Raw genomic sequence first — 8,697 nt, 5'->3', positions numbered from 1 at the left:
CGCGGAGCGGGGTGTTGGTGGTGGCGGCGGCGGCGGCGGGGGAGGTACGGGGCGTAACACGTACCGCTATGGCCGAAACAAAAATAAAAACACACCCCCCCCCCCCACCCCTCACCCTGGCCGCCGGTGCCAGCGGGGCTCCGTCAAACCTCGGAACTGGAAAATTACGGCGCCGGGTACCCAACTCTCCCCCGTGCCGACGGCCGGGCGGATGGGGGGTTCAATGTCTCCGCCGGGCGGTCCGGGGAGCGCCCGGATGCCAACCCCGTCGTCCCCTCATAAACGAACCAGAGACTTGTGGCGGAAAACGATGGCCTGAACTGGGGGAAAAAAAAACAAAACACCCCCTCGAAATGCTGGACAACTCTTAGCGGGTCCCTCCCGGGGCTACGCCTGTCTGAGCGTCGCTTTGCCATCGATCGGGCGAACGCGGAGGTTTGTCGTCGGAAGGAAGGGGGTGGCGAGCGGGTCGGGGTACCGGAGGGGCGGGGACTCGTTCCCGCACCGCCCTCACCCGCACCCGCGCGCGCCCCCGACCGGACGGCGCCCATCTCCGACGCTTCCCCCGCGGCTGGGGCGCATCGAAGGTACCGGGAGACCGGCGCCTCCGTCCCCCTAAATGCAGACGTCGCACACGCGCGCGTCCTCCGTCCCGCCGGCGCGGGCGGTGGCGCGCGGCTCGGGACCGGGCTGCCGGTGGTGAGCTCGTATCGCGCAGCACGCCGTCCCGCGGCCGCCGCCGCCGCCCCCCCTGGGTATGAGGCGCGCGCGGCGCGCACCCCCTACCGACGACACTACTCTCGCTACGACCTCAGATCAGACGAGACGACCCGCTGAATTTAAGCATATTACTAAGCGGAGGAAAAGAAACTAACCAGGATTCCCTCAGTAGCGGCGAGCGAAGAGGGAGAAGCCCAGCGCCGAATCCCCGCCCCGCCGGAGGGGCGCGGGAAATGTGGCGTACGGAAGGTCGCGCGGCCCGGCGCCGCCTCGGGGGGTCCGAGTCCTTCTGATGGAGGCTCTGCCCGTGGACGGTGTGAGGCCGGTAGCGGCCCCCGGCGCGCCGGGGTCAGCGGCCCTTCCCGGAGTCGGGTTGTTTGGGAATGCAGCCCAAAGAGGGTGGTAAACTCCATCTAAGGCTAAACACCGGCACGAGACCGATAGCGGACAAGTACCTTAAGGGAAAGTTGAAAAGAACTTTGAAGAGAGAGTTCAACAGGGCGTGAAACCGTTGAGAGGTAAACGGGTGGGAACCGCGCAGTCCGCGCGGGGGATTCAACCCGGCGGCGACGCCTGGGCGTCCGCGGGGCGCGGGTATCCTCCTTTCCAATCTCGCTCCGCCGTCTCCCCCCGCCTTCCGTTTCTCTAACCTCCCCCCCCGCCTCCTCGGCGGGGGTGGGGCGAGGGGGCGGTCGGCGGGTCGGCGGATGCCGGGGCTCGGATCGGGGAGCCTCGCCTCCGGTTAGCGCTCGAACCGCCGGGCGCACTTCCCCCACCGCGGTGCGCCGCGACCGGCCCTGGGTCGGCTAGGAAGGGCTCGGGACGAAGGTGGCGCGCGGTCGCCGGGAGGGCCTAACGGGGGTCGGCGCGCGGGGGGACGGTTCGCCGCCTCCCAGACCCGGCCTCCCCTCCTCGGTCCGCGCGCTTTACAGCGCTCCCCCGCCACAACTCGCCGCTTCCCCCCGGGGCCGTGGGAGTAGCTCGCTGCGCCTTCTTCCCCGCATTCCCGCCGCGCCCCGCTCCAACCCTGGGGTGGGGTCGGGTCCACGTGGGTGCGTCGCGGAGGACGGGGCCCCCTCGCCCCCGGCGCGGCTGTCAACCGGGGCGGACTGTCCTCAGTGCGCCCTCGACCGCGTCGCGCCGCCAGGGCGGGGACCGGCTCACGTATATCGGGCGTCAGGGGTCCGCGGCGATGTCGGCCGCCCACCCGACCCGTCTTGAAACACGGACCAAGGAGTCTAACGCGCGCGCGAGTCAGAGGGGACCGCTCGCAGAACGAAACCCCGAGGCGCAATGAAAGTGAGGGCCGGCCGTGGGTGTGAAAATTTAGTTTGGTGAAGCAACCTTTTGAATCAACTAAATCTAAAGACTTTGTACACTCAAAAGAACCGTGCTGAAGTATGTTTTGCAGTTAATGTCTTGTAAAATGCACCAATAATTTTATCAAAATTACATGGTGGTTAAATACATCTCATTACTTAACATTGATATTGATATGAGATCAGGGAGAGCACAAACACTCCCCCAATATCAGAAATTATGCATTCAATATTCCCACATCAGGAGTCAGCTCAACCTGAGTGAAATGGTTGAGCCTCACCCTGGGAGAACCACCTTCTTGATCATGTTATCACCCCTCCCAGTTAAATATTAACTGTAGTGGTGCGAGGATGCAAGTCATTCCTGGTCACACTGTGTCAAGTGATGGTGTCATCATGAACAGAAGAACAACCATGCACAGACAACAAGCAAGCCTGTAATAGCTACTGTGTGCAAATACATGAAAAAATATGCTTTTGATTTGAAATTTTTGAGTTTTCATTGAGGTAGTAAATTGAAACCCAGAAAGCAGTGGAACATCGGAGAAGTTATATTAAGTTGAAACATTCATCCACTATCCAAGCTGTCATTGGGCAGGAGGCACCGTACACACTGAACTCTTCTCCAGCCAATTGCAGTGCTTGCAATACACACAGATGAAAGTATTTCACAGTTTTGTACACCAAATCATTTAAATAACAAATGCATGGTCTGTTAGGTGTCATATTTTGCCATTTTCCACTGTGTCCAACCTGTCGTCGTGCTGCTGGAATGCAATGCTTCTCTGTCCCACGCATACTCTCATGGAACACAGATTTGGAATCGCTGTTCTAGATCAACAGAAAAGTCGCTGCTCCTCTCAGGGTTAGCATTGAGCACCCTCACTGCTATGGTCCAGGTTAGATTCCTGGTCAGGGACTGTTACTTCTTAAATCCGTTTGGTCAAGTCTTGTTCAACATTGATTATGAATTGGTTTTCTGATAATTAACCCTATCAATGCCAACCAGTGGGGAGTGATGGGTTTGGCGACTCCGATGCATTGAAATAATCAGGTCACCTATGCAGAATTGTGCAAAAGTGCCAAAATATTTTCATTAGCAAGTGACACATTTGCTTTTGTGCCATGGGAGGAGTTGAATCCGGTTATTGTGTGCAATTTTTGAATCCATATTTTCCACTTTGTGTCGGTTTGTAGACGCAATGGAGCAGCCAAGAAAGAGGAATCTTTCTGCAAAGTATTTTCGTTTCACAACGCCCAATAAGGTCAGATTCCCTTTTCCATTGTCTCTTACATTTCATTGAATTCATAATGTCATGTAAAACTCAGTGAAATCATTTTTTGCACGCATAAACTAAGACTTCTATTTGCAAGTGAAATGTTGATTCTGCTCCCAAGAGCTGTCACAAGCAAAGAAAGTATTCTCTTCCTGCAACGCCATTCACATTAGACGGCCTCACTATTACACGTTTTCTATTGGGGTTTTTTTTGTTGGTGTGCAATTTTTATTTTTTGTATGAATGCGCATTGTTTTTTGTATTGCTGATTCGCTCAGGGAAATCTTTTACTGTATCCCGATCGGTTGGCTATCGCAGGAAAACAAAGCAATAAAAGAGGGTGCATTCAAGTGCTCAGCTATTCCAGTTTTGAAAAAGAATAAGTTTCACAACAATAAACATCCAAATGAAACATATGATGGTCTCTCAGCCAAGCAGTTAATCGGCAGGGAACTTTTATCTGATTGCCCCCAAATAAAAAGGGAGTGCCCGGAAACCAATGACCAAAAAAAAAAAAAAAAAATCCATGTGTGAACAAGTGTGTGCACTTTTGAAACATGGACGCTCATGTGGACAAAGCTAAGTGAGTGATGAGGAGTCACAGAAAATTGATTGACATTAATGGAATTGCAGTGCTCCCTCTTAACGTGGAGTTATACATTCCGAAAAATACATCTGTTAAATGAAATCTGTTTTGGAGATAAGGTGGGAGAGAGCAGACTTCAATGGTTGGGACATGTTCAGAGGAAAGTGAGTATGTTGGTAGAGGATGGAGCAAAAGAGCAAGAGGAAGACCAATGAAAAGGTTGATGGATGTTGTGAGAGACATGGGGACTGTGGGTGTTAGAGAGGAGGATGCACGGGATGGAAAAATAAATGGAAAAAGATGACCCTACCAAAGAAAAAAAAGACATTTATTTTTTAGTCAGTATTTTTTCCCATTTCTTATAAATCACAGACAGGCATGACAATTTTCTCAGATTTGTCTCATTTTAACACTCTCAAAATCTAAATTTTTGTAGATTTAAAAAAAATTAGTTTTAAAAAAAATTACAAAACTGTATACAAGAATGAAGCCAAAATTTTAATTTGAAAAGTAAAAATATAAACCTTCTTGTATCTATTTTCTTTCTCTTTACAAGTGTTTTCCTATGAATTTTTTTTCTCAAAATTACAAATCAAATTTTCATGATCATTCCATGACATTCTTAGCTACTCAGGCAAAAAAAAAAAAAAAACAGCAATGGGTTATTGTTGGTGCTCATTTTCTTTCTTCTGGGTGAGAATTCTTCTAATCAGACATACCATTTTCGATTACGATTGAGAACTGAAGCCGTGACAAAACACAGCAGGCCTGCTGGCAGCCCCAGGTGATCATGCCGCCCGGTAGTTTTCAAAAGTCTGCAGGCGTTGTCAACATCTTCAATGGCTACATCGATTACAATACGTAAAGTAATGTTATGTACTTTATGTAGTGTGAGCACACAAGCATCATATACCATACCTATGTTTGTATCTGCATTGTTGCATTTGACTTATCGGCTGATTGATGTGAGCAGGATGGTTGCGCTCATCAAGCTTCAATCCAAAATGTTCCATCATTGTTGTGGAATTAAGACATTAACTAATTCAACGATTTCCACTTTTTAAATTCATGTTTTGTGTTTTCATTCCCTCAATACACTTACAACTGGGAGAAAAAAAATCTTTTCAATGATCTGTCCATTTCAAACTATACTCAGAAAGGTGCCACTACTGATGAACACCAATGATCGTAAAAGTTGACCAAGAACGTCTAATCATGAGAACTGTTAGAACTGCTGCCTGTTAAAGAAATGATGACCACACATGTATTCAGCAATCTTCCACACACGCACACAAACAAACGTACACTTTGTTTCCAACAGTTTTGCTTGCCGTCTCCTTTTTGTAACATCCATGTAAATAAGTCTCAAAACTAAATAAATAGAGGTGCTGAGGAGAGGATAATCAGAGTGCAGCGGTGAATTGACAGTTCCTCTCCTCTCTCCTCGCGAGTCTTGAACAGGTGTCTTTGCTTCCTTTTTTGTCCTGTTTAATTAATGTCTGATTGGTGAACATGACACTTCTATTTGGTCTTCCTCTCGCTCTTTGGCTTGGTAGTTCCATCCTCATTAATACGCATATATTCTTTTTTAATTCAGCTAATCTTCAATCCTCTCCTTTCCAGTGCATGCATCCATCTTTCTCATACTTCCTGAGTCTAGCTTCCAAAACTCTTTCAATAACTTCATTGTGTGCCTCATCAACTGTATTCCTCTTTAGTTCCCACAGCTCTGCAAATCGCCTTTGTTCTTAAAAATGGGAACTAGCACACTTTTCCTCCATTCTACAGGCATCTTCTCGCCCGCAAGTATTCTGTTGAATAAGTTGGTCAAAAACCCCACAGCCACCTCTCCAAGTTGCTTCCATACCTCCACAGATATGTCATTAGGACCAACTGCCTTTTCATTTTTCATCCTCTTTAGTGCCTGAAGGAGCACTCTGGTGTTGACACGTCTATGTGGGATAACTGGATGAATGTGTTTGGTAAATGGAAGGGTGTCATTCCATCAATCTTCATCTCTCTGGTTGTCTTCACCTCTATTCTCATCCTCTGTGGATGCTGTTGCATTCCTTGTATTCGTTCTCTTTTAACCCGTCGGATTGAGAAGACGACTGGTGCCCCAGCTGATGGCTACGGTAATTATGTCCTCATTATACCCCCGCCCCAACACACTCCTCAGTATAATTTTATTGTTGTTGTCGCTCCCCTTGAAAATGATGCTGAACTTCCACCGCTTCCTGATTGTCATAATGTTGACATGCCCCGTCATTACATTGCCCTTGATCATATTGCGTGATTATTCTGTTCTACTTATATTTGTGTGGTTTCTTTTTTTGTTAGAAATATTTTGCTGTTTTTGAGTTGTCTAGTACTGTCCTGCGGGTTTAAAGCTTACAAGTGGTCTGAATCATGAGGCTATGCACTTGTTACAAGGTATGTTTGGACGACTACGGAGGGTTTTATGTTTTCCATATTTCTTGAAGTGTTACTTTTGTGATTTTCGTGTTTGTTTTTGTGATCTATTTCATAGATCAATAGAGCGAATGAAGGCTATTTCACTTTTATTGTACTTTCATTATTTGCTTAAATATGACCTTATACATTTAACCAACAGATAATGTGTTGTCCATTTGCTAATCAGACAAGGATGTGTTATGGAGTGCAGTGGCTGTCCTTGATCTTTGTACGCAGAAAACCGGCTGGTGGCATCCTCCTCTCCCAGGCGTTTCTGTGGATATGAACAACACCAGATAAGAAGTGAAAAGTTACAATCCTGGCCGGCCCAGGACCAGACTGCGGGGGCGGCAGCCACTTTTACCATGGACCCATACATATAAAAACCTCTTGTTACCGGGTAGCTCTTGTCAATTAAAATTTGAAGTATTTTAGGACTGGGGACTTGTTTTAACATCACCATCCTTTCAACAACTTATTGAAATTTGAATATGATGTGTTCTGTTTTATTAAGTAAGTATATCCGCTAAAAAGAATTCAGCAAGATTTGAGCGAAATACAAAACGGGCAGCAATGTTTGGCACCCTGATGCTGCAGCCAGTCTGCTCATGCTACACGATGATTTGTTGCCTGATGCATTTTTAAGTGCATGTCTTTTGGAATTCTCTAAAATAATGAGCACATTTAAAAAAAAAAATTCAAAAAGTTAGTAGAGCACAATAATTTTAGGAATGGATGAAACATTTTAAAAGAATGGATGAAACATTTTAAAAAAAATCACATTGTAGTCGTATACCAGTAAATGGCGTGGTAAAAAAAAAAACAAAACAAAAACATACATATACATCTTGATGTGATATTCGATGTCTTGTGTTACAAATTTATATATATTATGGTAATGTGCGCCACCAACCTGATCTCACAGAGCTTGTCCAGGAGCTTGCATTTTGAGATTGTTAGCGTAGCATGCTTGTTGCTACTGCACCAAAGATCAGAAATGACTGCCCATGAGTTTGTTTAACCTTAAACCAAGACAAAAAAAATGTTGACTACAATGGCTAGTTGTGCAGCTGCTTTTAAAAGAAATGTGTCTTCACTTGTGCCGACGATGCCGAAAACCCAGAACAATGATAGCTCGTGAGCTCCAACTACGTAATACGAGCGTCAAAGGGACATTTAAAAAAAGAAACAGTATTATGCACAATTGAAATGGTCGCTTTTTAAAAAATGTGTACATTAAACTCGTTTGTATGTAGTTTGAACTCACGTTGTTTGGATATCCACCCGACACCATAGTGAAAGATGCTACTGATTGGAGCCAAATGGAGGGGGAGAGGTTGCTCTGCGCAAAACAAAATCTTGGGATCAAAAAAATATTTCAAGTCATCAATGATGAGTTCCCCAGCAAAGCACCAAATAAAGCTACTATAGATCTTTAATGTTAGATGAGTCATAATGCTTCTTTTGAAGGCTTGGCCAAGGATGTGTAATGCAATGGATAAACTGCTCTATGCACAAACGTTTTATGCACAAATATTGTGTGAAATATGTGTTAACAGTATTAGTAAAATGTTGTGCCATTATTGAGATTTTATTTTAGTTGGTTGAGGGATTTATACTGGAAAAAATTATGCTATATTGAAATGACTGTAGTTACCCAAGAATGCTTTATAAGGTTAAGATAATGGACTTGTATTCTTCCTTGAACATTGGGAGTGACATTTTGTTATTCAAAGTTAGTACCAACAGCTCTAAATTGAAAACAAAGAAATATGTTATATTTGGAAGGCATTTACTGCAATTCATGTAAATTTGTACATATACACAGGTTTTTGTTTCAAATACAGTGGGTAACTGTTACAAGTAGAAAACAATGAAAAAAGAAAAATAGCAACAGAGAAAAAGAAATGTTCTTTATCAGTTCAATATCTGATACACTCCCTATCTGGGAACTATATCCACTCCAAGCATCAACCTGGTATTGCAGTATCTCCAGGAATGGTGCAATCTCTCAACAAAGTCAACAATAACTTTTAAAATAATCTATGATCATAGATGAAATTATGAATGGTACTTGACCCAATAAACAGGTGTGTCAACTTATTAAGGTGAAAAATGACAAGAACTGATGCTTCTTTTATTTCTTTAACTCTGTAATGCAATTTAGTGCTGAATTTCAGCCTGGCTGGCAGACGTTATGGCTATGATTGGCAGTACAGCAAGCTCCTCTGTCTGAAACGGTTTTCAAACATATGCATAATACTGTCTACTGTATAAAATTTAAAAGGCTGTTTTAATCAAAACAGAATATATTTCTCAAGTTATGTGAAAGTGGGTCAGT

General features: G+C 45.3%; 1 long non-coding RNA gene and 1 pseudogene across 3 annotated transcripts in view; one reads left to right on the top strand and one right to left on the bottom strand.

Annotated features, from left to right (window-relative positions):
- LOC133494396 (uncharacterized) overlaps positions 1-8,697 on the top strand; it is a 322,682-nt gene that overhangs the window by 145,598 nt on the left and 168,387 nt on the right. The window lies entirely within an intron of this gene.
- LOC133494974 (U1 spliceosomal RNA) lies at positions 2,223-2,371 on the bottom strand (annotated as a pseudogene).

Source organism: Syngnathoides biaculeatus, chromosome 21 (assembly GCF_019802595.1).
Source record: "Syngnathoides biaculeatus isolate LvHL_M chromosome 21, ASM1980259v1, whole genome shotgun sequence".
Lineage (NCBI taxonomy): Eukaryota > Metazoa > Chordata > Actinopteri > Syngnathiformes > Syngnathidae > Syngnathoides > Syngnathoides biaculeatus.
Note: the sequence above shows the minus strand (reverse complement) of the source record. Positions and strands in the feature narration are given on the sequence as shown.